We start from the raw sequence: 27,111 nt of genomic DNA, 5'->3' as shown, positions 1-27,111 counted from the left end.
GGCTCCAGTACCTGGCTATCTCCATCATCTCTTCCATTATTCTGCTAGGATTAGCTTCCTTTCTCTTCTTCCTTGCTACTCTATCCTCTGCTTGCTTCATTCTACAGAGCATCAAAATTGTTCCTCAACTCTATTTCTCCTGCACTAGTGGGCCAACCTTCTCATCAAGTGGTCTGCCCTCCAGGTCTCTTGTTTGGCAGGTGCCTGCAAATTTTGAGTTATCTGTACAGTCTTGCCTCCCCTCTCATCTCCTTCATGTCTTCAAATCCTCATCTGAACTCCACCATTGTCTCCAGCTGCATCTCTGCTCCTTGACAGACAACATTTTATACATAAGTAATTTCCACCAAGGATAATGTGCCTTCTGCAGCTTCAACAGTCACCTTCTCTGTTTCTCATCTCCTCCTCTGGTCACTTCTAGAGCTGCCTTAGTGCCCATCACCATATTTGCTTCCTAGTCCCTAGATATTAGAGTACAAAAATCCCGCAATTTACCTGTTTGCTGTCTTCTGTTCACTAGTTCTTTCTGCTGCTGGTCACTGGCCACTGTTTTTAAAGCCTTTTGCCAAGATCAGCCCTGCCCCTTTGTCAAGGTTTTACACTTACCAGATCAGCCCTGCCCCTTTGTCAAGGTTTTACACTTACCTGTCCATCAGCAGTGATCAAAGGCAGGAAGCCTCCAGCACACACTGACCTAGAAGGCCTCTGACTCAGTCATCACACATTGTCCCCCAACAGACTGAAAACGACAAACTGCAGATATGTTACCAAGCAACTGACGGACAAATTCACTTACCCTTCCAGGAACAAGGACATGTTCCTTCCTTACAAAGGACAAGTCACACACTAACTCTCCTGTTTGCTAGCATTTATTTGTATATTATAGTGTAATCCTTGTGTTTTATGTAAGGTTTTTTGAGTTATTTAATACTTAGAATATCATAGTTGGAAGGGACTCAGGAGGTCATCTAGTCCAACCCCCTGCTCAAAGCAGGACCAATCCCCACTAAATCATCCCAGCCAGGGCTTTGTCAGGAAAAGATCCAGGTTGGTCAGACTCTATTCTCCTTATTCATATAAATCGTCTCCTGAAAGAATAAGGGCTTCCTTCCTCAAAGCTAGCAGGATTTGATCCTAACTGGTGCTAAAATAAACATCAGTAAATTAGAATTCAAAGTTCTTAAATTGACACACAGGTTTTTAAAAATATTTGATTTTTAGAGACATGTCCACTCAAAATAAATTTTAAAACACTTTCGAAATGCAATGCTAAATCATATTTAATGCAAATTACACAATAGATAAAATATAATTTAAATGTTATTAGTAAACCCAACGTAGTGTGTGTATATATTGTATGATTTGATCTGTGTATAGTAAAACTACAGTAGATAGTGACTAGTACAGCTAAAATAGTAAAACCGAGCATAGATGTTTGCTATAACAATAAATATCAATTATATCAAAGTTATTAAGAAGCCATACATTCTAGGGCTAAAACGTGCTCTTCTCCAGAGACAAACCTAAAGCTTTGTTCCTGTCTGACCAGATTTATTGGATAAAACACTGTTCTTAAATGAACCTTAACAAACCAATATATGAAGAGCTTACAACAGAACTAGAGCAAAGTAGCGTTATAAAAACGTGTTTTCTTCATACATCGAATCTTTGTTTTTTAAAATGGACCTTTAAATTTTAATTTCCTTCTTTTTAGTGCTTCTTCCCAATTACTCAACTCCTAGGCTGCCTCATATACTGTACTTGGTGCATGTAGCCCATGCCACTGCTCTCAATTGCCCATGCTGTTGCTGATATATATATAAATTAAGCATTCTAGCTTGATGAGAGCTAGCAGAAATATATCTATTTGAGATTGGACTCACACCCCTTGCTCCAATGTAGACCTGGACTAATGAAGCAGATCTCTGTCAAGCACATTGCTTCTGAGTGATTACCATAGAAGTAATATTGGCTTCCTCAACTGTCAAAACTCATCATATATTTAGGAACTCATATCTGCAACTTGAGTTGATCTCATTTGATCCTTAACTGCTTTTGAATGCCCAGACAGTAGTAATGCCTGACACCTTTTTCCATCCCCTATGCTTCCCTGGTTGGTTACAGTCTGTTGTTTATAAAAGTGTTACCCCAAAAAGTCTATCTTTAAAAGCTTAGGTTCTTTAGACATAATTAAAGAGCGATTTAGTTTTGTAAGATTTCACCATGATGATCCATATTCTTGGCATTTTAAAGTGGATTACTGCAATGAGCTCTCATGCTGCTGTACTGTAAAGCCACCAAGAAACTTCAGCTGCTGCAGAATGTTTCTATCCACATGTTCAATGGTATTATCTCATGCTGTATGATCTCAGTTGGTTTCCAGTTAATTTCTGGGTGCAATGGCAAATGCTCTTTTGAACTTGCACAAGAATTAGTATTTTATTGTTTTCAATGTATCTGAAGAAGATTTAATATCTTTTTAATGTTATTTATAAAATGCATATGTCTGGTTGTAATGAGTAGGCAGATAAACTCATGAAAATTCAGATTGCTTTAATGTGCTTAATGCTTAAAGTAGCTCTCTCAGGAAAAATATAGTACAGATTTTTCAAATAGAAAACAGCATGTTAGTATTTAGTTTTTAGGAGACATTTGGCCACACTTCACAATCGTTACTCAGGTTGAGTGGTACATTCCCCCTAATGCAGTCCCATTCAGGAAAACCAGGCCTTCTTGTGGAGCAAGGTTCTGCTCAGCATGCATAAGGATGGCAGAACTGGGCCCTACTGTGTTACTGTGATGGGGTCTCCTCCTCACACTTGCCCTGGAAGTGTTTAGGTAGGCTAGTGGGGCCAATTAGTCAGCAAGCTTGGGGGGAATTAAGACTGTGTGAGAGAAGCCTTAATTAGAAGAAGCTCACCTGTGCAAGAACAGGTGGGGCCTATATAAAGCAGGAAGCTATCAAGAGAAGGGGCTGCTGGGAAAGGCTGCAGTCATTGCATGGGAAGAGGGAGAAGTATTTGTAGGCTGTAGTTGCTCCCTGGGGAGAGGGAGGGTAGAAACTGGCAGAACCAGAGAAGTTAGGGAGAGACAGAAGGTTAGAAAAGGGCTCTGGGAAATGCAACAAGGTCTGGATTAGAACAGACCTTGACTGCTGACTAGTGGGTCCCCCAACCAATCACTGGGAAAGTGGCACTGGCAGGATAGTAAACAGGAAGATTGCCTGAGCCTCTCTGGGTGGCAATGCTCTCCTCATCTCCTCCCCCTCCCCAGAAGGGGAAGCCACAATAGCGACCTAACTGGAAGGTTGAATCACAAAGAAGCCACAGCAACCCCTGGGGCAAGAGAGGGACTTCACTCACAGAGAGACACAGGTGGAGATACAGCATGCGACCATGGGAAGAGGTGTCAGCCTAGTGAGTTGTTACCTCTGCTTTTATCTTCCTAAAGTACATTAACACTGGTTTAAGAGGCAGAAAGGCTTTCTCAGGGTGCAGTCCCCATCTGCCATTGAGAATATTAAGTGGTTATCTTCCTCCACTTGCTTGCCTGATGGCTTTGTTTACCTTGCATGTAAACATGCTTTTCATTGTCTGTAATTACACCTTGCTTAATTTACACTGAAGACAGTCAAGCCTGCAAAAGAATATTCCTTTGTTTAGGAATGGCTGTACAACCCGTCTCCAGACAGGAGAACTAGGACTCATGTATTGAAGAAATCATCATTTGAGGCACAATCCCTGCTCTAGGCAAGGGCATAGAGGATCTCCTGAATCACGATGAGAGATGATCAAGACTTATATGGACACAGAGCAGGGAGATCTGGGGCAACTAACAAAGCGAGTTACACTTTGCAGAACACCTTAATAAATCACACTACACAAAAGAAGGTTCATGTTTTGAACCAGCTTAAATCTGGATAATTGACTGCAGGAACCCAAGGGATGCTGAGTGCAATGCACCTGCAAGGCCACATGGGGTGAGAAGGTGGCACTCTGAATGGCAGTGCCCCATGGTACTATCCTTCTGATTTAGTATCCTATTGAATTCACATGCTACTGATGCAAATGACTACAAGGTGCAGGGCAATAATAAATCAACTCCTCAGAGTTTGTGCACCAGTATAACTCACCCTGGCCTGCCATAGATGTACAGTTATCCAGTGTGACATTCTCTATAGCCCAGGCCTTAGAATTCCACCTAGTAATTCCTGCATCAACCCCAATAACTTGTGGTTGAACTGAATCATATCTTGGTGTAAAGATGTCAAGTGTTAGAGAATCCACTGCCATCCTTTGGTAAGCTGTTCTAGTGAGAAAAAGAAATTAAGAAATAATTGGAAGTATACCTATCTCCTCAAACTGGAAGGGGTCATTGAATCCATCCATCTGCCTTCACTAGCAGGACTAAATACTGATTTTTGCCCCAAATCCCTAACTGGTACCCTCAAGGATTGAGTTTACAGCCCTGGGTTTAGCAAGCCAATGCACAAACCACTGAGCTATCCCTGTGGTTCATGGATAACTTTACCACACTGTTCACTGGCTTTCTTCAGCAGCAGAGCTGTCTAGCCTATACCACCAGTGTCAGTGGGCCATCCCAGTAGCTGAAGTCTGCGGGGAAATAAAAGCCTGAATTCCTCTCTTCACAGGTTTTTCTGTGTGCAAGAGCAGCCTTGCCTAAGATGTCACCTTACTGAGCTTGCCAGCAGTTCTCCACAGAGCAATATGGCAAGGAGTGGTTTGCCTGCTAATGCCAATGGATAATCCAAATAGGACATTTTATTGCCACATTACAGCTATCTGGGGCATATCTATAAAGTTTCTACAGCAAGGCCTCTCTGCACAAAGCACATTTAAGAGCAAGGGAATAGTCCATAGGCTGAGGTTGCATGGTTTGGACCTTTCATTTAGCAAAAGACTTTGTTCCATTCCCTCAAGGTGGCCATGGGCTAGGTCAGCTATTTAAATAGTGGAATTTAATACACACCCCAGTATTCTGCCTAATTTCAGACAAATTAGCTTTATTTCGGTGCAAAGCACAAAAACCATACTCAATAAAAACAAAGAAACACAAAATACTTCAAACACAAAATGGCCCAAATTCAGTTCCATTACTTGGTGTGTGACCAGTTTGTTTGATTACTTAAATAATTATATTCAATTTCTTACATAAAGTACATAAATAGGAGCATAAATGACAGCAGACATTTAGAGGGGAAAATAGAAGATCCAAAATGGAGTTTGGAGAGCCCTTACATGGAATGTGTGTGCAGTACAGGTCACCTTCTCTCAAAAAGGATATTGCAGAAGTGGGGATTAGGGAAGTGCAATGAGAGGGATCAAAGGCCTAAAAAATATTTTTATATGAAAAGAGTTTGGAAAGATTGGAATTGTTACATCACAGTGGAGCTGGGTAAGAAGGAATAGGAGAAAAGTATATAAAATAAATGCTATGGCAAAGGTAGATTGGAAACTTCTGTTTTTTCCCTGTCTCACAATATGAGAACAAAGGCACATTCAATTACAAGAAAAAGTGGGAAATTCAAAAAGGATAAAAGAAAATACTTTTTCACACAGCATGTGATTAAACAACAGAACTCACTGAGTGTGAGGCCAAGAATTAATGAGATTCAGAAAGGACTGGATATGATAATGGATATCAAGAATATTCTGAATCATCTTAATGGCAATAACTTTGAATGGGATATTAAACTGTGTGCTTTTGGGTTTAAACCAATCTCTAATGGAGATCAGGATTTGACATGTGAGCTGATTATTCCACATATCCCTGCTTTAGAGTTCCTGGGTTATCCTCTAAAGCATCTGGTTCTGGCCACTACTGGGGACAGGCCACTGGACAAAATGGACAATTGATCAGATCTGATGTTCCTATATTCTTTACTCCCTAGAAATGTTCTCGTTTTACTTACTACATTTCATGACTTATTCATGGGTAGTCACTGCTCTGGATAATAGAGAGAGGGTCCCCTTAGCTGTAATAAATTTCCACAATGGAGGGCACTGTTATGAGCAGGGTCCAGATACCCCAAGGGCAAAGGAAAGGGTCTGAACCGCAGAAGAATAAGCAATTGAATCAACTGGTTGTATACAATGTTGTTGTTGTGTAAAAGTATATGTCAAGTAAGGTCTTCTATGAAAGCTTGCAATGGTCTGAACTTAACCTGTATATTTATCTCATTATGGTTACAGGTGTATGCATGTATATGTATTAAAAATGGTAACAGTGGCACAACTACAGCATCACCTTACACAACAGGGGCTGAAGCAATAAGACAGGGAGGGTCATCCCACAGGCTAGTTATTCACATGAAGCCAACTTGAAGTACTTGTCCATTGTTCAACCAGGAAGACACAATGGTGAACCATTAAAGTTAATGGAAATGTTTTGAAAATGAAAAGAAAACCTTGCTCTTGAAAAACTGAGAAAGGAGGGAGTCTCCACTCTGAATAACCATGAATCATTATGCCAGGCAAAGGGGCAGGGGAAGAGAGCAAGAGGGTATGTCCACGCTACAGTGCAAGCCCGGGGTTAGCAGAACTCAAGTTTAGTATAACCTACAGTGTGAGTATCTACACTCATTTGTAACCCTGGGTTAGGAATTACTGGAGCTCCAGGTTGACTTGAGACCCAGGGTTCAAAATCTACTGTGCAATATGTGGGCCTGAGTCCAACTACCCATATTCCAGACTTCATAAATGTGGCACTCCCAAAATGTGGCTTCTTTAGCACTTTTGTTCATGATGCAGCATGGGAAAATGTAACTGTCCACCAAACTTGACTGTCCAGAGGACAAAGAAAGTCAGCCTGTGGGATATAGCAGACTCCCTAAGCATGAGTCCAGTGGGGCTGCATCTACACTGTGCTGCACTCCATTGCTTGAACCCCAGGTCTTGGCTTGACTCAGGCTTAGATCTTACAACCTAATGTGGTCCTGGGACCCTGGTTTAGCACAATCTGTGTATAGATGGAAGGGGAGTTAGGCTTGAGCCTAAATTCAAACTTTGGGTTTATGCTGCATTGTAGACATACAGAGAGAGGGTGGGGGGAAACCTTTAAAAACAGGCTTGGGTTTGAGGGGTTTTTTTAATGCAGAAATTGTGGATCAACATCTCAGTGTGATGCTTTCTGTGGAAGACTGGATCCTCACTAGGATAGAGTGCACACTGGAAACTGTTCAGAGGTAATAAGTAACTTGTATTAGAAAATGGAATTTAGCTAATATAGAAACATAAAGCTTGAGGTTGCATCTTTGTTTATTTTCTGTGTAACTTCTGTGTGTTTTGCCTTACTATTTCATCTTTGAATCTTTTTTCTACTACATTTTTTTATTTTTACCACAATGAGGTCTCTAGTGTGCAAACTGTGAAGCGTGTCCCCCAAAATGAATTGATAACTAGGAGCAGGTTTCATGGCTTTGGATGTGGCAAACCAGAGGGGGAAGGTCTGAGTGTCTAATAGTTAAGAGCTCAGGGTAGATAGATTTGGGAAGACTCAGGACCAGAAAGGGTTGTTGAAGTTGCCCTTGTCATAGATGCTGGAACTAGGGTTGCTGGGGTGCTGCTGTACCCCCCATCTTGAAGTAGTAATAACCTAAATGCATGGCTTCTGACTTTGGCATCCTTCACTATAAATATTGTTCCAGCCCCACTGACCCTTGTTGAGGTATAAGCATATGGTTTCCCGCTAGGCTGCTGGAAGCCAGGGAGAGACCATATGCTGATATGCTGGCTACTGATGTCAGAACTCTGAGTCATAGCAGCATAGTGTAAGACACCCAAAGTTACAAGACAGGCAGTTTTATATAATTTTATATAATTTGACAGTTCTGATAAAGTTTATAGATGTCATTAATCCTGCAGTGGTGCCACTATTGCTTTTCTACTGGTCCATCTGAAGGTTATCTCCTGGGGTGAGAGTAAGGTGTTGCTCCACTCCAGCAAAGGAAGCCTGAACATAAAGGAGAAAGGAAGAGGAGGGGGTAATAAAGAATCAAGATGCCTTCTTCCATAAGAATGAAATTAGCCTGAGTAATGGCCAGACTAGCTGATGCCATCCAGTGTGAGAAATAAAAGTAAGAGGTAAAGAACTAATTTTCTTTTTTGTACTGATAAAATGATCTCATGTATTACATACTCTATTAAGTTTACTTGCTAATTGGTCTCAGAAGCAGAGGTGACCTCACCCTCCCAAATCTGAACTTCATCATCCAATTAAATATGTACCTAGCCTTTATAGTGTAGTGGGATGTTTTTGTTAATCTAAAGGTCTGAAAGTTCTTTGCGAAGTGGATTAACTTGCTTGGAAGAACAGCTTAAACAACGGACCTGCCATACCATCTGATTTAACAATAAGAGGGCAAGCTATGGCAGAAGTTAGGAGCACAGTAAAACCTTGTATTAATATTAGCATTAAAGATTTTTATTAAGACATCCAGGAATTCAAACATTGAAGAAAGTCATAAAAATGTTAATTTGTATCAAACTCAATATAGAATGAGACCAATGTTTTAAACTCTCTCCTAACTGCTTGAACAGAGAAAACATTGCTGTTTGGTGATAGCTGAAAAGAGATCTTTCCCTGGAACTTGGTAGGGGCAACAGCTGACCCAAACTACTTGAGGCCCAACTTCTAGATCTGTGAATAAATTAGAGTAGAATAGAAATGATCAAAATCTATTTTCTCCATTTTGCATAAATTAGGTTTTATTTATTTTTATATATATAATATAATATAATATAATAAAATAAAACACCTGATTTATTTATATAATGTATTATATAATATATATATATATATATATATATATATATATATATATATTGTTATTCCAAAAGGGAAATATATGTTGCTTTACTGCATTAACTATAAGACCACCTGTCACATGTCAGAGAAATGTGGTAATAGTTAGGGCTATTGGAGACCTGGGAACCAGTGGCTTTCCCATCTTCAGTCCACTCACTGTAGAGTCAAAAATTCCTCTTCAATGCTGGTATTGAATTTGGAGGGAGAAGGAAGGGAAGCTATGAGAGAGGAGAGGAAGAAGAGTGAAAGCCCCTCCGGGTACAGAGAAGGAAGGAAAGCTTGCTGGGCTCGCCACAATCACCTTATCTCTTAGTACCCCAAAATAGCATGATGGAGTAGTCCATCCTCAGCTTGGGATAGCAGAGTCCTCTTGCTGCCAGCAAATGTAGTAAGTAGAGCTAGGCAAAGAATTTTGGCTTAATAACTTATTTGTGGAAAAATGCAGTTTTGGTGGAATCAAAAAATAACGAATATCCAATTTAGTCCTCTGTGCAACCTTAATTCAGCCCCTTGTGTACCTGTAATAAGATACTGTCTTGAATTACTGATCACATACCATTTTCCTAAAACCTCTGTCTCATTTATTGTCTGTTGTGGATAATGCTCAGGGAATAAATAAGAGATGAGTATTGAATGAGGCTTCTTGTAGGATCCCTGAAATCAAGGGGAGCTGTGGATGCTCAGTATTACTGGATGTAAGGCAGTGTGGTCTGAAGGAATGAGCACAGTTTGGGGAGGCAGTAGGTCTTGAGCCTTAATCCTGGTTCTGACTGATTCACTGGATACCTTCAGGCAAACCTCTTTGTCTCAGTTTTCCATTTGTAAAATAAAGACAATAGTGCTTACCTCTCAATGAAGGTAAATTCATTAATGTTTGTGAGGCACTTGGATACTATGCTGATGAATGCCCTAGCAAAGAACATGCAAAATGAATATTTCTGTATGCATTACAGACATTGGATGGTACTCAGTAAATCAGGCTAAGGCCCCACTCATTGATAGATGTTCAATATTTTGTATCCCCTTCTCATTTCCTCACCACCATGAAGCTTGTGCACTGAAAGAGACCAAGCTTTGTGGAATAAATAGTACATTGTCATGTAACTAAAGCCTGTGGTATAATGAATATGCACAAAGGGCAGAACTAAGTTTGCACAGGAAACCTAAATGCTGGCATTTCTTGACTTTTGAGCACTTAACTACGTGGTCTAAATAATATTCTTTTAACATATTTAAAATTGCACTTAAGAACTATGATTCACAAGAAGAGACTTATTAAATTTATTTGTGTTGATGGTTTTCAGTGCTTCTGACCTAACCAGACATTTCCAGACAAAAATGGAGTTAAGATTGCAAATGTGTTTTAGCAGAATCCAGCTAACATATTGACCCTTTGCTGGTTACTGCTTGTGAAGCTGTTGAGTGAGCCAATAAAGGTTTGTAGAGCCACTCCTAAAGCTACATTTGGGAGAATTATTAGATTTAGAGATACAACCTTAAATCGCTCAAGCGAGGCTAGGGTATGGGTAACAGAGAGACCTAACTATTAATGAAAAATGTTAGAAAATCAGGATAATCCAGGCATGATTGTTGGAGTCTTAATAACTAACTAATGTATTTCTTCACAGGACAACTGAAATCTTCCACTTGCATAGGTGGAAATCCAAAGTAAGAGGAGGACATATTAGTATATTAAGGGCCAGCTCCTATTTCCAGTGACATCAATGCCAAAACTGCTATTGACTTCAATGGGAACAGCATATAATGAATTGAGTATTTAATTTTGGCCTTTTCAGAATTATATTTACATATAGAAAATGTGTTCTGAAGCATTGAACTAATTCTCCTTGCAACTGGTCAGTATGGAATGAGTGGAAGGTTTTGAAACACTGCTAGTGTATCTCTATTCTTGAAATTATAAAATGGTGGGGGGGGGTTGTTTTGTTTTTTAAACTAGGGATCTATCAGTATGTGATGTCCTATCTTCAGTTATTTTTGGTTCTGGAAAAAAAAAGGCTTATGATAGGAGCTCAGTGAGTTTGGGCATTTCCAAATAAACAAAACTCTGGCATAGTAGTTTAAAAGATACATAAATGTTGAATGAATGGGTCCCTGAAGCTTTAGTTTGATGTAGTTCATAGCCTCTTAGTTTATTGAGATCATCCTCCAAATTTTTGATGACCAAATAAATCTTTCCATAATTAAAAGCATTATTTTTCAAATAAAAATGTGCCTTAAGACAATCATTTTGTGGTCCTGGTTTGGTATGAAAGCTTTGAGTTCTTAAGTTTATAAATGCTCTGTATCATTACAGCAAAACAAGATTCAGTTCTAAGATCTGTGTGACTGATCTGATGTTAGTGATAAATATTTGCCAAGTACAACAACAGATTCCACTTGAATTACTCTGTTTCCCCATATTCAAATCAACTGCTTTGCACTTTAACTCTTTATACTCAAGTGTTAACTTGAAGAAAATAATAGCTAGATGCTTTAAGAGACAATGAAGGTAGGGGTGGGCAGGAAATAAGAGGCTAAACAGTATGCAGATATGTTCTAGAAATGTATTGTGTTTTTTTTATATGCCAGGTGGAACACTAATTTAAATTGTGGATACTTTTCTTTAGTATAGATGTCAGACTAAGTATTTACATGGATCCCATCACCAAACTCATTAAAAATTTTAATGAATTTCCTCCTTACACCATTTTACAAATCTGGAATTGATACACCTATTGAAGACAAAGAATAAGATTCTGACCTTGCTTAAGTCAGTGGGAACTGGCTAAAGTAGATATCTTTTCTTGTCTGTGCTTGATACTTCTGCATATAAGTTACAGGGCATGTGGAAAGTAATGTAAAGTTATTCCTCTCTTAGTATCAATTAAAGTTAATGCTTAGATCTATTCCACTATAGAACTGAGAATAATTTTCAATGTAATCTATACTGTATCTGAAAGAAATTAAAGAACATTCTCATTGCTTTGCCATAGTTTTATGGTATAATTATTGCTTTAAGGACAGAATTTTGAATAACTCATGATGGAAAGAGCAAATAAATTGTTTGCTGGGCACATTTTACATTATTTTATCCTTCCCGTTCTAAAAAAAATCTCTCCTGTTACATGAGCAGCTTTTCAGCTGCTACAGGAAACGCTTGGAGAAAGCACTTCGGGAACTAAGGCGACAGGACCTCAGAACTCAGCCATTGAGAGGAAGCAGTAAGGGCAGTATTCTGTCCAAAACGTCTGTATTCAACCCACAGCCTGAACGACAGAAAAGCTGAAGGTGGGTTCAGAAAACAGCTTTTGTCCAAATAGTCTAATTACCTGGCAGAAAAGCTGAAGGTGGGTTCAGAAAACCGCTTTTGTCCAAAGAGTCTAATCACCTGGCTCATCAGGGCTCGGTCTCAGAGGAGCCCCAATCAAGCCTCAATCAAAGGCACAATTTGGAGTCTCAAACATTCGGGTGCAATTACTCTTATTTATTCTTGGATTGACCTTTGCCTAATGCCAATATTAATACACAGAAGAATTGTGGTGTTCATGTCTGTTGCTATGGGGATGAATGTGCATCGCACACTTGTACAGTGTAGGCAGAGTCATTTAACAACTTCGACTCAGAAAGACCCCGGGAAAGTGATGCTAATGTGGGCAGCCAGAAGGATCCTAGCGAGATGTTAAAGGGATACGATGAGCCTGTTAGTTATTGCTCAGGAGAGAGATTAATTCACAGAACTCAGAGGTGTCCGTTTTCAGTGCGTTCTCTTTTTTCTTCCCCGATCTGCCCTTTTTAAGAAGGCAGCAATGTTAACGATTCTCAAGAACGAGAAAGGAAGGGCTAGGAGCAACCTGTTCCTCTGCAGCGGCAATTCACTGAAGTTCCGAGAGGAGAAGGGGGCACAATTTCCCTGCGTTAGATAACCCGCTTCTCGTTGTGCGCTGTCCAGCAGTAAAACGGACTGAAGCTTTTAAGCTCTTAAGGGGCTAGAGCTGTCCATAGTCACGGATTTCTTCTGTACTCTGAGCAGCAGTGCAGGGAGTCTGCAGTAATTTGAGAATGGAGCTTTGACAGAGGAGGGTGAAAGCCCCAGGAAGACCCTCTCACTCAAGCATCCGTAGACGCTACAGGGAGCCCAGACTCTCTCAGAAAAGAATAGGGTGACTGGGCAACCTTGTGTCCTGGGGGCCCCCAAGGGTAGGTGGGTAGGAGAAAATAAAGGTGAGGACAGATGCAAAGTAAGGCACATTCTGGAGGATGTGATGAATTTCGTCATAGGCTTCATGTGCTTTGGAAGCCTCTCAAAATGCTCCCACTCCCAATTCCCCCTTCCCCCCCCCCCGAGGAGTACCCAGTTGAATAAGTATGCAGTAAGAATAATGATTAAAATACAAGAAAAAATAGACTGAAGTGAAATAAAAGGGATTAATGGAATAGGCAAGAACAAACAGGAGCATACTGAGAAAACACAGTGTGTGCTTGCCATTGTACTAATCACTGTGGGACCAATACTGCCAGCACTTATGCAGGTTAATCACTTTATTCACTTGAGTTATTCCATTGGTTTCAGTTCAGTTAATTCTTTTATGTGACTGCAGGTTTAGTGCCACACTGTAATTATGATTAAGAATCATTGGTTAAATTCTATAACTTATTTTTTTGTTTTTATTCTAGCAAAGCACTGTAAGTCCCACTGAAGTTCTGAAAGTATGGCAAAATTACTTAACTGCCTAAGTGTGTACATGACCAGAATGAATGAATGGGGGAAAGGGTCACAATAAAAAAGCACAAGGCTCTATCCTGGCATGTGCTGAGTGATTCCAAGAGGTGATGGCTGTCCCAGGGGTCATTGATTTAAATGGGTGTAGATGGGGTCAGCATCTCTCTAGAAGGTCATCACATTTGATAAGGTCCTTGTTTAGAATTGTCCTATTGTTCATGTGCTGTGCTTGGTTCTGTCTTGACAATGTTTCCAAGAAACCAACTCTCAGGTTTCCTTAGCTAGAGAGCCTCAGCTGCAGTAATTCTTGTCAAGCACATTGAAATTTTGAAAGCAGAGAACATGTTGGAGCTGCTTTATTATTATTGGCACCACCTTTAGTTAAGGCTACTCAACCTTTTCTATTATAACACCATGCTTTCAGTTGCTTATAACTTTGTCAAATCTTTTACTGTTGGGGCTGAAATTTCCCATGCCAGGTGCCTGGTTTTAGGGTAGATATTTTTTGAGTTTCAGCTAAAATTAGCCATTTTCAAGAACAAGACTGTGGACAAAAGTAGTCTTTTCATGTTTCTGAAACCATTGTAAGAATATTTTAAGAAGCTTGGGGGGGGGATCTGTTTGCACATGCTCTGTAGAGGCATGTTAGACTTTGGCAGTTAAATCTTTGAAGATTTTATATGCATATGGCATATTTCAGTCCTGGGGCTGGGGAGGACTGTCCCTGCAATTGCTGTTCCTGGCTGCTGAGGGCCACTATGACTCTAGGCTCTGGACCTGAGAGTAGGGAGACTCTCTTCTGTGCTCTCAATGCCTACCCTGTTGGTGCCTGGGCAGTACAGAAAGTGCCTGATTCAGATGTAAAAAGAAGATGGAGTATATTGGGATAAGGATCCATAGAGAGGGACTGGGATTTTGGGGGAGCTACTGTATGGGTGGGGCAGGGTGGATTGAAAGCCAAAAAGAGAATGGACAAGGAGTTGGGGCCAGGGGGGAGAGACCATAACTGGGTGGGCAAAGAGACTGGGACAAGCCTGTGTGAAGAGTGAGATCAGGTGGCTGGGGTTGGGGGAGAAGAGATGGAAGGCTGAGACTGCTTAGACAAGGAGACTAGGATAAGGAGCTGGGGCTGGAGGGCACAACTGGGACTGGGAGAAAGATGAAAGACTGAGATCAGATGAGGTGCCCAGCATGGGTGACGAGCCTGGGGTACGAGACTGGAAGGGGGGAAAGTACGAGATCAGAGGAGGAACCAAAGGAAGGGAACTAAGACTGGGAAAAGGTGGGAAGATTAAGACTAGCTCGCCAAAGTGACTGGGATGAGGAGCCTGGAGATGCAGGAGAGAGATTGTGCCCAAGAGACAGCAGTGAGGCATGGACAGACTGGAAGGAACAGGAGCACAAGGGAGTCAGGATTGGAGGGGACAGGAGCAGAAGTATGTACACCTACTTGCCCATGTTTCCTTCATAATCTGAAATGGAATCTAATAAGATTCCTGAGTATCAACTTTCTGCTGGCTGCAAAATATGTGAAACACACTGACATAGTGTCCTATCTCCCTTTAGTGCTAGTTCACACAAAGGATGACAACACTACTACTGTAATTTACTCTGTTATGGCAAGTGGCTGAGGTCTGTGTACTGAATCTAAAAGTTCCAACCCTGCTGATGAGGCATGTGGGGTGTCAGGATGATGCTGCATGATGTAATTTCTGGGCTTATTTTCAGTTTGCCTTAAAAAAAACACATCTAGGAAATTACACACCAAACCTCTAAATTGAAATAACATTATGGGTTGCAAAGTCAAGCACTCGAAAGTTAGGAATTGACAGAAAAAAATATTTCCCCTGGGGCTAGCAAAATCAATTTTCCATGCTCCATGTTAGCTCCCAATTTCTGATGCAGGGAATATTTACGTATATGAGAAAAAGCAGTGTACTCTTCTAAAAGGCTACAACATATTGCAGTGAATAATGGAAGTAGCTGACATTTTCTGTAGATTGATCATAGCACAGAAGGATTGCATTTTTAAAGAATAATGTGAATACATATATTTTTCTTTTTGTTAATTAAAATTACATATCCCAGCAGTTACCTCCACACTCTATGTACACATTTTTTGGTTTTCTACTGTTTGTAATTTTTAAGCTACAGAGGCTTGAAAAATCATGACACTTATTATATGAATTTTTAAATGACAATTTTTTAATTTTAGAACTCTAATTAATGGGTTTACTTAAAAATCCTCAGAAAATTCAAACTCAGATTATGTGCTGAAGATTTAGGGTTGATTTAAAAAATAATTGAGGCATTCATATTGTTAATGAAAATTTTCATTAATCTCCAGTAAGGTAAGCAGAGGCAGAGTTAAAATGAGCATTGAAGAAAATTATGAATCTGATACACTAGTTGACATGGAGCCAATGGAAGGATTCAATGGGGGCTAATGTGACCAAACTGACAGATAAGGAAGTTTACAAACAATTGAAAGTAAATAGTGGTTCTAATCAATGCTAATGAATGCATCTAACTCAAGTATTTTGAATAACTTTCCCTAAATCTGGCACTTCTCAAGTGTCAGGGACACAGTAAGTTTGATCTTGGGCACCTATCATACTACTTCAGAGATATGGATGTGATCAGCACAAAAATGAAACATACAACTTAAAAAAAAAACCCAGTATTCTAAATACTTTGTTCTTACTCTGTAATGTGCTGTGGCTTTTCCAATGCACAGTAGACCAGTGTCTAAAATTGTGGATTGACAGTGAGTTTGCTTATTTATAAACATAAGAATGCCCATACTGGGTCAGACCAAAGGTCAGTCCAGGCCAGTATCTTGTCTACTGACAGTGACCAATGACAGGTGTCCCAGAGGGAGTGAATATAACAGGTAATGATCACGTGATCTCTCTCCTGCCATCCATCTTCACCCTCTGACAAATAGAGGCTAGGGACACTATTCCTTACCCATCCTGGCTAATAGCCATTAATGGACTTAACCTCCATGAATTTATCTAGTTCTCTTTTTAAACCCTGTTATAGTCCTAGCCTTCACAACCTCCTCAGGCAAGGAGTTCCACAGGTTGACTGTGTGCTGTGTAAAGAAGAACTTTATTTTATTTGTTTTAAACATGCTGCCCATTAATTTCATTTGGTGGCCCCTAGTTCTTATATTATGGGAACAAGTAAATAATTCACTTATTTAATAATAATTAAATAATTCCTAATTCACTTTCTCCACACCACTCTTGATTTTATATACCTCTATCATATCCCCCTTTAGTCTACTCTTTTCAAAGCTAAAAAGTCCTAGTCTCTTTAATCTCTTCTCATATGGGATCTGTTCCAAACCCCTAATCATTTTAGTTGCCCTTCTCTGAAACTTTTCTAATGCTAGTATCTTTTTTGAGATGGAGACCACATCTGTACACAGTATTCAAGATGTGGGCATATCATGGATTTATATAAGGGCAAGAAGACATTTTCTGTCTTATTCTCTATCCCTTTTTGAATTATTCCTAACATCCTGACTGCCACTGCACACTGTGTGGATGTCTTCAGAGAACTATCCATGATGACTCCAAGATCTCTCCTGAATAGTTGTAGCTAAAATAGCCCTAACATTATGGTACCTTTCCTCAAGTCAAGCGCTAACAGTCAAGGCCCTGATCCTGCCAAACATTTTTCACTCAAGTAATAAATCCAGATCACTGAGTGGAACTGCTTATATGAATCATAGATTCTAGGGTCAGAAGGGACCAATGTGATCATCTAGCCCGACCCCCTGCACAAAGCAGGCCACAGAACCCTACCCATCCACTTCTATAACAAACCCCTAACCTATGCCTGAGTTATTGAAGTCTTCAAATTGTGGTTTGAAGACCTCAAGCTGCAGAGAATCCACCAGCAAATGACCCATGCCCCACGCTGCAGGGGAAGGCGAAAAAGCTCCAGGGCCTCTGCCAATCTGCCTTGGAGGAAAATTCCCTCCCGACCCCAAATATGGCGATTGGCTAAACCCTAAGCATGTGGGCAATACTCACCAGCCAGCACTCAGAATTCTCTGCAGTAACTCAGATCCCATCCCATCACCAACCACTGGGCATACTTATCTGGCGATAATCAAAGATCAATTGCCAAATTAGGCTCTCCCATCATACTATCCCTTCCATAAACTTATCAAGCTTAATCTTAAAGCCAGATATGTCTTTTGCCCCCACTACTCTCCTTGGAAGGCTGTTCCAGAACTTCACTCCTCTAATGGTTAGAAACCTTCGTCTAATTTCAAGTCTAAACTTCCTAGTGTCCAGTTTATACCCATTCGTTCTTGTATCTACATTGGTACTAAGCTGAAATAATTCCTCTCCCTCCCTAATGTTAATCCCTCTGTTATATTTATAGAGAGCAAGCATATCCCCTCTCAGCCTTCTTTTGGCTAGACTAAACAAGCCAAGGGCTAGACTAAACAAGCCTGCTATTGTGGAGAATTTCTTGACATTTGTATTTGTGTCCCTCAAGATGTACATTCCCATGGGCTAGAGATTGGCATATTTTGTGGGGCTCCCCCTACTTATCAAAATTTGGAATCCCTGATTACAGTGCCAGAAGTTAAGATCTGAACCAGCATATTTTGAAGGGCATCTTTTGACATGACACACTCTTCCCTAGTCTCTGCCTCAAACTTACTTTTCTATCTAAAGTTTGATCATTTCCCATATGTCATTTAGCGATAGAATGATGCTAAGAAAATGAAATTGGCAGTTTATACACTTCAATCTGGATTTTAAATCAGTACTTGTTCTTCCTGTCTTTTGACTGACGTTTCCTTTTTGATGTCATGAAGTATGTTGCTACTACTGCTGCATGCCCAATGCAGTGCACTTAAACAGTCTCCTTTGCCAGGGTGTTGGTGCTTAGATAAACCGACGGGAATGGAGTAGCAAAATCATTCTGAAATAGCTTTCAGAATCATTACTTTACATTAATATCAGTATTATTTGACCTTCTAATACATATGTCATCAGCGTCTAACAAGTAGTGATTCGAATTAGAAAGGCAATGCTACCTTTAACAAACATTGCCTTTCTAATTGTTATTGGTTTTAGTTTCAAAGGTGCGTTCATAAGAAGGATTGCTAAAGCACAAATAGCTACAGGAGCCAAATAAACTAATTAGCAATGCAGGGACCGCTTGAGGGCATGAAACACTTGTAGATTTATGTTATTGGCTCATCAAGTATGTGCAGGAGAGAGGAAAAACAGCCTTATCTTTCCTGGAGTGGAATTTAGTTTCTCAACTCTAGCTGTTAACGGTTTGCTTCAGATCGCATTTCATGTTTTACTGATTTCCACCTAACTTGAAACATTGCAGTGTTAAGCAGAGGGGCGACTTGGGGACATGAAGCCTGGACGTAGTCTCAAAATCCTCTAAAATGCATGATGCATTTGTGACTCTCCCCTTCGGAAAGACATACGCGCTCTACACAGTGCTGATGGCTTTACCCTCCCATCTCCGGTACGCTCTGTACCCACAGTGGCTGTGCGGCATGAGCAATGAGCTGAGACTATCCGGCTTGTTTCCTGAGCGATCTTCCACTGTATGCGCTATATAACAAGGAGCACCGGCTTCCTCCCTTCCTCCGCCTTGCAACGCACGGGCTGTGTTCTCCCAGGCTGCGTTGCACCAGGAGCCCGCTGATTCCCACCCCGGCTCTTGCCATCCGCCCGGACTCTTGACGGACGAGGGGCCCTTTGTGCGTCTCTGCGCCCTTCACCTGCCGGGAAGGCTGCCGCGCCCCTGCTGAGCAGCCCGCGCCCACTGGCTAGCCTGCCTGCTTCTCTCCAGCCACCTTCCTGCCGGGCTCGCACCGCCGCGGCGTCCCCCCTCGCCGGTTCTCTCTCGAAAATCAAAGTTTTCCTCCCTCCTCCGAGCCCCCTCCCCGCCCCCGAGCCCTTATTACTGCGCCGCCAGTGCACAGAGGGCTGGCAGCGCGGCGAGCAGATTACAGCGATTAGCTGCAGAAGCGGCAGCGCCTGGCCGGCTCCCCGCGCTGACCCTGCCCGCTGAGGCCCCGGGGAGTCCAGGGCAGCTTCCCCTGGAGGCGGCGGCGAAGACGGGGATTGAGAGGCAGACGAGCGGCGTGACCCGGGCTTGGAACCCTGCCGGGCGTGGAGCGGCAGCGCGGCTGAGGCGGCTCGGGGCTGCGAGGTAAGGACCTGCGATGCTGGGGGAGCCGGGGCTTCCCCCCCCCCCCCATATCTCCCATAAGTGGCGGGAGCAGCAGCTGCGTCCTGCCCGCCCGAAGGGACCGTGGTGCCAAACACCCCCCTGCACCCGGGCTGTGCGCCCAGCTCCTCGCCCTCGCGCCGGCCAGTCTGCTCGCGGCTGCCGGGCTGTAATGTCAAACACCGCCGCCCGTCAGTCTGCGGCTTGGCTGGTACTGAGCATGCGTCCATCCACCGAGCATGCTCACTAGCACCTGCTGTAGCCGCTGCCCGGACCTTGCCCTTACCTGGGCTTGCAGTGTGAGCCCGAAGGGAAGTGGGGGGTGTTAAAAGTGCTACGGGGCAAATCGGAGGGGAGGGACGGGCGGAATCTGTGCAGGGCCGAGACTGACACCACGGGGGGGTCAAAGAGTTGGAGGCAGGGAAAGGAGCGGGCCAAGGGATAGGGGTTAAGCCAGGGGTACGGACGCTGCCAGACGGGATCAGAGGAGGGGGACAAACCCCCGGATAGGGAGGGGCAGGGGGTAACAGTCACCCAGATGAGGTGAGCCTTATGCAGTGGCTGCAAAATGAGGTGTCCGGGCAGAGGGGCTTCTCCACCCAACTTCTTCAGGACTGCAGCTTAGCACCAGCTTCCCAGGGCTGTCTTCTTAAGGGCACGGTGTATTCCAAAGCGTAGACAAGACAGCTCTTCCCTATCCGATGGGATGTATCGAGCTGCTAAAAGAAATTTGATTAAGTGAAATATTTTACAGATGCCATCCGCCTTCCAAAATTATAATAGTCATGCATTTTTTAAAAGAATCCTTTGTCGATTTATATATGACTGCATAAAGCTTCATAATGGTTCACAAATTTGTCTTTGCTGTTCTGATTGTCTGGATTGGATTGCCTTTTTCTTGTAATCTACTGTGAATGTAGTTTCACTCTTAAATTCTTTACCTTTTAAAATGTATTTTTTCATTATTCTTAGTACTTCACATTTATCTTCATTAACGCTATATAGATGGATGTCATTGTTCTACAGTATTTTATTCATTTTAATATTGAAGCAATCACATCTCACAGTGTTTCTAGTATAGCACTTCCTGTTTGTATTGTGACACTAGTTTTTAATTCTAAATTTTTTGTTCTTTTTTCATTTTTTTTTAATACACAAGTTTATTCTTGTGGTTCATGTGACTTTAAAGCTGACTGATTTTCCTGGTTTAGTATCAAAACTTCTTTAGTTTCCTTTGATTCACCAATAGAGATTGCCCTTGGCAACTGTTGTTTTGCCTCTTTATCCAGCACTCTACTGCATTTTCATGTCACTACATGTGTACAGAGTTTGGTTCCCAAATATTCACCACAGGTCAGATTTTGAAAGGGTGAAAGCACCTAAAAATCTCACTAATTGCCTAAATACCTTTAAAAATCTATCCCAAGGGGCACTATACTGTAGTGTAGGAAATCTTTCTCAAAGGAAAATTTCTACTGTGAATTTTACTGAACAGAGGTATATGACCCTGAGACATATTGACAACCAGATGTATTAAAAAAAATCATGAATTTTACACCAGAAAGTAATGAAATTAAAAATAAATACATTTGAGGTTCTTTTAATTTGCCTTTTTGTTTCTGAACCTTTAGGGTGCACTGGCTTCAGACATTTTCAGATACCTTTCCCAAAGAATCCATATACCTAAAACATTTGTACATTGCTGTAACGTTCAATAGCATTTCGGGCTTCCAGTAACCTGGGATTTCCCACTCTCTCTTTGTCATTGAAAACTTATTAAAACTCCTTATTTCTGTAAGTAATTCCCCATCTTGCAAACACTGAACTAAATGCTTTACTCTTAGATTACTTCATTTGTTGCATAAATTAGTTTTGATTTTTCTACTGAATTGTTTATACTTCTAATTACATAAAAAGGCTAGGAAATTAAAATATGTATACTACATATCTTGTTATGATACATTTCGATGATCTTCATTCTGAGAAGTATACTGCCAAAACCAATGTCTGCTAAGATGAATTATCCTGTTACTCCTTTGCATTGGTTGCAGTTGTGCACCCACCTTATAGCAGTTTCAGCTGGACACATACCGCTAGTTTGCTTATGAGAATGTCATGGGGGACTGTGTCAAAAACCTTTCTAAAATCAAGATACATCACATCTACCGCTTCTCTCTCCTGCTATTAATCCAAAGAAGGAAATTAGGTTAGGTTGGTATGATTTGTTCTTGACTAATCCATGTTTAGTATTCCTTAAAATCAGATTATCCTCTAGGTACTTACAAATTGTTTAATAATTTGTTCCAGTATCTTTCCAGGTATCAAAGTTAGGCTGACTGGTCTATAATTTCTGAGTCCTCTTTATAGAGACTAGGGCTAGATTCACAATGTAGGCTCCATTACAATTCCCAAACTTTTGCCAACCTAAACTCACTGGGTGCCAACATTTTCTTAGTAAAATTTATTTAGGTGCTTAAGCTTCTGCCTCTAAGATTTATGCTACTGCCTTATTTTAGGTATCTGGATGCCTAAATCCCATCTAAGCCCCAGAGTGATTTATGAACTAGGGAAGAGGGGGTCTAGAGGAGGACATAGGTCACCATCCACCTTATAAGTTCTAGCCAACTACAGTAATTAGAGCGCTTGTCTGAGATATAGGAGAACCAGGTTTAATTCTCTCTTGCAGGGCAGGCGGGCGGGATTTGGAACAGAAGTCTCCCCCATCCCAGATGAGTGCTCTAAACATCGGGCTAGAAGTTATAGGTGGGTGCCACTCCCACCCTGGCTGTTTTGTGTGGAGTTAGGCACCTGCTTAACTCATTCTCTCAAGAAACAGTTTAGGCACCTAAACTGTATTACTCCAGGAAAGGGGTTCCCATCTGTGGATCACAAGGTGGAGCTAGATGCCTATCTGCAGCAGGGACTTAGTCACTGAACTCTGTGACAAGGTGGGGCTTAGCACAAACCCCTCTGCTCAGCATCTCCCATGGGCTGTTTTAAGCAGCTCCCTGCCTAGTATGCTAGCTTTTGTTGATCTCACTCTGAGGCATCTCTCCCCATTCATTGTATAGGGAGTTTAAGCACTTAGATCAGGATTTGTGAATTGTGGTGGTGTTCCTGTGAGGTCCTTGGAAACTAGATGTTGTGATAACTGGGTGTTGCAACTCCTAAGTCCCCTTTGTGAGTCTAGCCCTTAAATCTTTTCCTCACTGCTAACAAAGGCAATTTTTATTTAGCTTGGAGTGACTGAAGTGTGGAAGCTACTCTGAGGTAAAAACACAGTGAGGACAAGACATTTCGGTTTTAGAAGTGAGGAAAAGGCCTGAGAATGTCTCTAGAATAATATCAGAAGGCAATATGCTCATATAATTGTGCCAAAGTAGAGGACTGCAAATTTTGTTACAAACACTTGATCAATATGTATAACAAATGACAGGGTGGAGTCTGTCTAAGGAACAATGGTAGATTTTTTTTGCCTAATTGTTTGTGCTTAAAATGCATTCATATGTATTTCATATACTGTTTACAGTTCTTTACACTCATTTCAGAGTTTTATGTTCACTAAATGTTTGCTATAGGCCATACAATTTATAACCTAGAATAGAAGTATACTAATAAAGAAAAAAAATACCTTCTTTAAGGGTTTTGCCTGAAATAGCCCTGCAATTTAACTCTTTAGAATGTTTTTTCCAAATTATAAAAATATCTACCTTTTTGGCCAATTTTAAAATAAAGATTTCAAAATTGTGCCTCGAACCAGCACAATTAGCTACCCTGGACCAGAGGATCTAAGGGTAGCAAATTGTGACAGGTGAACCCCCATCCAAGCAATTTGATCACATACTCCTGGACAAGGGGACAGGGAAAGGCAGGAGGTAGGAAATTGTGTCAGGCAAGCCTCCATTCATCACACACTGCTATCCTTAGACCAGAGGTGGGAGACTGGTAGGGCTACCAAATTGTGACAGGTATACCCCTCCATCAAAATTTGCTGTCTCAGCAAATTGTGTCAGGATGGCAAAAAAGAACACTCATAAATGTTAGTAACTGCTACCAGTGGGTGCCAATTGGATACCCCTCAACGCTGATTGTAGATGATTTTACATAAAATTACCAAAGTTGGACCTCTCGATTGGGAGGGTAAATTTGACTAAATGAATGCAAATAAGAGCATTCTGTGCATCAAATGGCATAACTTATGCTTGCTGGGAGAAACTGCATTTTCACTCCCTAAACATTGCCTGCTCCTGGAGAGATTTTTGTTGCAACTTGCTGCATATGCTACTAATTAGCTGCAAAAGGATTTTGCATTTCTTCTTGAAGTATAATACAGACAGCTTTAAAACTACCTATGCTAAGAAAGCTTTTCAGTGCATGGGGGATCGGGCCCGTTTCCAATGAGGAAAGAAATGCCTGGTTCCAATCTTGTCTCAAGTTTTTAATCCCCTGCTTCAGCAGTGGGAGTTAAGGGAGGGAGGTGGGTAAAATGCTAAAGGGAGAAGATACTGAAACTCAGCAGCTGTGCCGTGGGTGTTTGATTTCCTCCATTTGAACGTTAACTAAAGAAAGAAATTGCTAGCGTGATAGTCCCACAATTTTGCAGATGGTCTTTCTGGATTAAGGACAAGATGAATTTGCTTAAAGGGCTGGTGGAAAAGAAGCTATGTCCGGGCTTAATATCTGCACATGGCAACCCGCGAAGTAAATGAACCGGTTAGTATTCCGATCTTCTAATACTTGGTGCGGTAGAAAGGCTGCTGCTACATTTCATTTCCCATTCCGATTTTATTTGTGGGAATGGAATAATGCTGGATATGTTATCTGCTGTCTGATCACCCGGGCCTTCTCTTCACATCTCAGGGAAAAGGAGAGAGCAGGGAGCGGAACTCACCTTTGATATTGATTCATCTTTTAATAATATTAAGAGTAAATCGCGGTGAGAAACACTTCCGGGCTTGGGAGGCAACGGATGTGTTTCATGCTCGGGGCTGTAACTTCTGCAGAATCAGCAGGATGACCTTTTCCCTTGGACTCCTGGTTGTGACCTTACCCCTTAGTCAGTAGTTTCCGCCTCGGGTGCAAATCATCCTTCCATGTGAATGTTGGACCTCTTCATTTCAAATCTTGGTGCTAACTAGTGAAGTCCATCATAAAGCCAGGACTGTGAGTGACTTGCAAAGTTATTCATAGTCTCCAGGCACGTAGTCAAAGCTTATCCCGTGAAGAGCAAATGCCAAAATATAGGGGCTGGGGAAGGGGCGTGGTTAATGGGATGCAGTATGGGGCAATTGACTATGAGATTACCTGCTCTCCTGATAGTTGAGTAGCCATTCCAGCAAGTGTGTGCATTTTAAAACATAGTTTACTGGGGGAAGTTTTGTTAGACATTCTCTGAATCAATTTGTATTTAGCTTATTATATTTAAAAAGCAATCCTGCCAGCTTCTAAACAGAAGCCAGCAACCTCTGCTCCCAGTGGGAAAGGTGTGTTGTTAAAAGTTACGGTTTTAAAAAAAATCTGCCCTTTGATTGCCCTATTATCTCTGGAAGAGATGTAACAGGTAAGATGCCACACTCTTTGGAGATCAGATAGGAGTGAGTGGGATGAATAAATAATATTTCACCCTTAACTGAGAATATTTTTCCTTTTTGATAGAATCAGAAATGTAGGATTTACACCTCCCTTCCCCAGACTGTGTGTAACAAGTAAGTAAATATTGTCAAGACTTCACCCCAGGCTGGATCTAAATGAAAACAGTTTCTGCCCTGCATGCCTACTAAATACAGCTCTCTTAAAAGGTGCTACCTTTTCCTAGGTCCTAGCAGCATAAAATCTGCACAGTTGGTCAGTCACAGCATTTAAATAAAGTGCTTTGGTAGTGGCATGAAGATACTTCTTTGTAATGCTGTAGCAGCAGAAGCCATGTGTGGGTTATATACATAGTTATATACATGAGGGTTTTAACTCCATTATATTTTTATTTTTTGGGCAAATTTTGGATCTGTATTAAAATATAACCTGAAAGATGTTCCTCCCTGATTAGAGGGATCTGCATTTGTACACAGCCTCAATCCTATGCTGTTGATACTGAGAACCCCACTTATGCTACCCTCTGGAAGGTATGGTGGCTGAAGTTCACTAATTGTTTAGGTAATTTTAAAGAGGGAATATGTAGCCTAACAAGTGTTTAAAATAGTTGTCTGTGGAATTGGATTACAGTTGGTCAAATTGTTCTTCTGCTATGCAAAACTTGGTGTTTAAAGAGTACATTGTACCATTATGCTTTTCTTAAAAATATAATTGTAACCATTGTAACCTTTTAATTGAGATTAGATCTTGGGTTTTTGTGACTATTTCTTTGCCTTTCAAAATAATTGTAAAATAAGAAAAAAGCCAAACCCCACAAAAAAAATCCTAAACCAAACCTGTCTCTTTGAAAGAGAGGTGCTGATATGGCCCAATACATTGTATTTGAATGACTGGAAGCCTCCATTCCAACTTGGTATAGGTTCTGGGCCAAATGCTGTTCATGTAAGCAGTCTCATTAATTTCATCTTTGTGAGAATAAGGTAAGTAGATATTTAGCAACAGATTTGAAAAGGAATTTGGTTCTGAGATGGTTCAAAGAGTTGATTGTATGTGGCAGACAACATGTGTGACTCCTGTATGCTTTATCCGAGCAATGGCTACAAAGAACATGGATAAGAGAGAAATTAATGTATGCATTTCTAAAAGAATAAGACTTTCAGACTTAGGGGTAGATCTTTCAAGTCTCTCAGGGGCCTGATCTCAACAGATGTTTTTCTGTTAACTTCAGTAGGCTTTGAGTGAGGGTGTGGTGAATCATCTAGAAAATATCAGCCTGATCCTTTCTCAATGCTTTATTTTTATTTGGTGGGGAGGAAAGGAAAATAACTTGGTGGTTTCACAAAAGGGGATGTTTGAATTCTTATCCTCACACTTCAGCAGCCATACATAATTTTGCGTATTTGGCTAGTTAAGACAGAGGTTCATAGGTCACCAGGAGTAGGTCATAACGCCAGGAGTAGAGTACTAGTAAACTTGTATGGATATGTTTATTTGGAACTTTAAAATATCCTTTATACTTGTTCTAGTCTGTCATTTGGCATTCAACTTATAAGCTCCAAAATCTGAAAATAAGAAAAATGAACTTGAAGCAAATTTCAGCTTTAAGAATAAGACTGGAGTAAAACTGGCTAGTTTGGCAAACCAAACTGTTTTAGCCCTACAAATTAACTATGGATTTTCTGATCCATAAATATCAGAAAACTACAAGCAAACTTGAAACAAATCCTAGAGAAATTTGTGTCTGAAAT

At 41.0% G+C, this 27,111-nt stretch overlaps 1 protein-coding gene across 5 annotated transcripts in view; it reads left to right on the top strand.

Annotated features, from left to right (window-relative positions):
* PCDH15 (protocadherin related 15) overlaps nucleotides 1–27,111 on the top strand; it is a 1,497,017-nt gene that overhangs the window by 86,741 nt on the left and 1,383,165 nt on the right. For 2 of the 5 annotated variants that reach the window (XM_030569596.1, XM_030569595.1), the window contains exons 1-2: nucleotides 24,416–24,487; nucleotides 25,430–25,479. The exons of the other annotated variants lie outside the window; for them this stretch is intronic. The gene's annotated coding sequence lies outside the window, so the exon portion shown is untranslated. Of the gene's footprint in view, nucleotides 1–24,415; nucleotides 24,488–25,429; nucleotides 25,480–27,111 lie in introns of those variants that run through there. 5 annotated transcript variants of the gene reach the window in all.

Source organism: Gopherus evgoodei, chromosome 7 (assembly GCF_007399415.2).
Source record: "Gopherus evgoodei ecotype Sinaloan lineage chromosome 7, rGopEvg1_v1.p, whole genome shotgun sequence".
NCBI classification, from domain to species: Eukaryota; Metazoa; Chordata; order Testudines; family Testudinidae; genus Gopherus; species Gopherus evgoodei.
The sequence above is the reverse complement of the archived record's forward strand: the minus strand, read 5'-3'. Positions and strand labels throughout refer to the sequence as shown.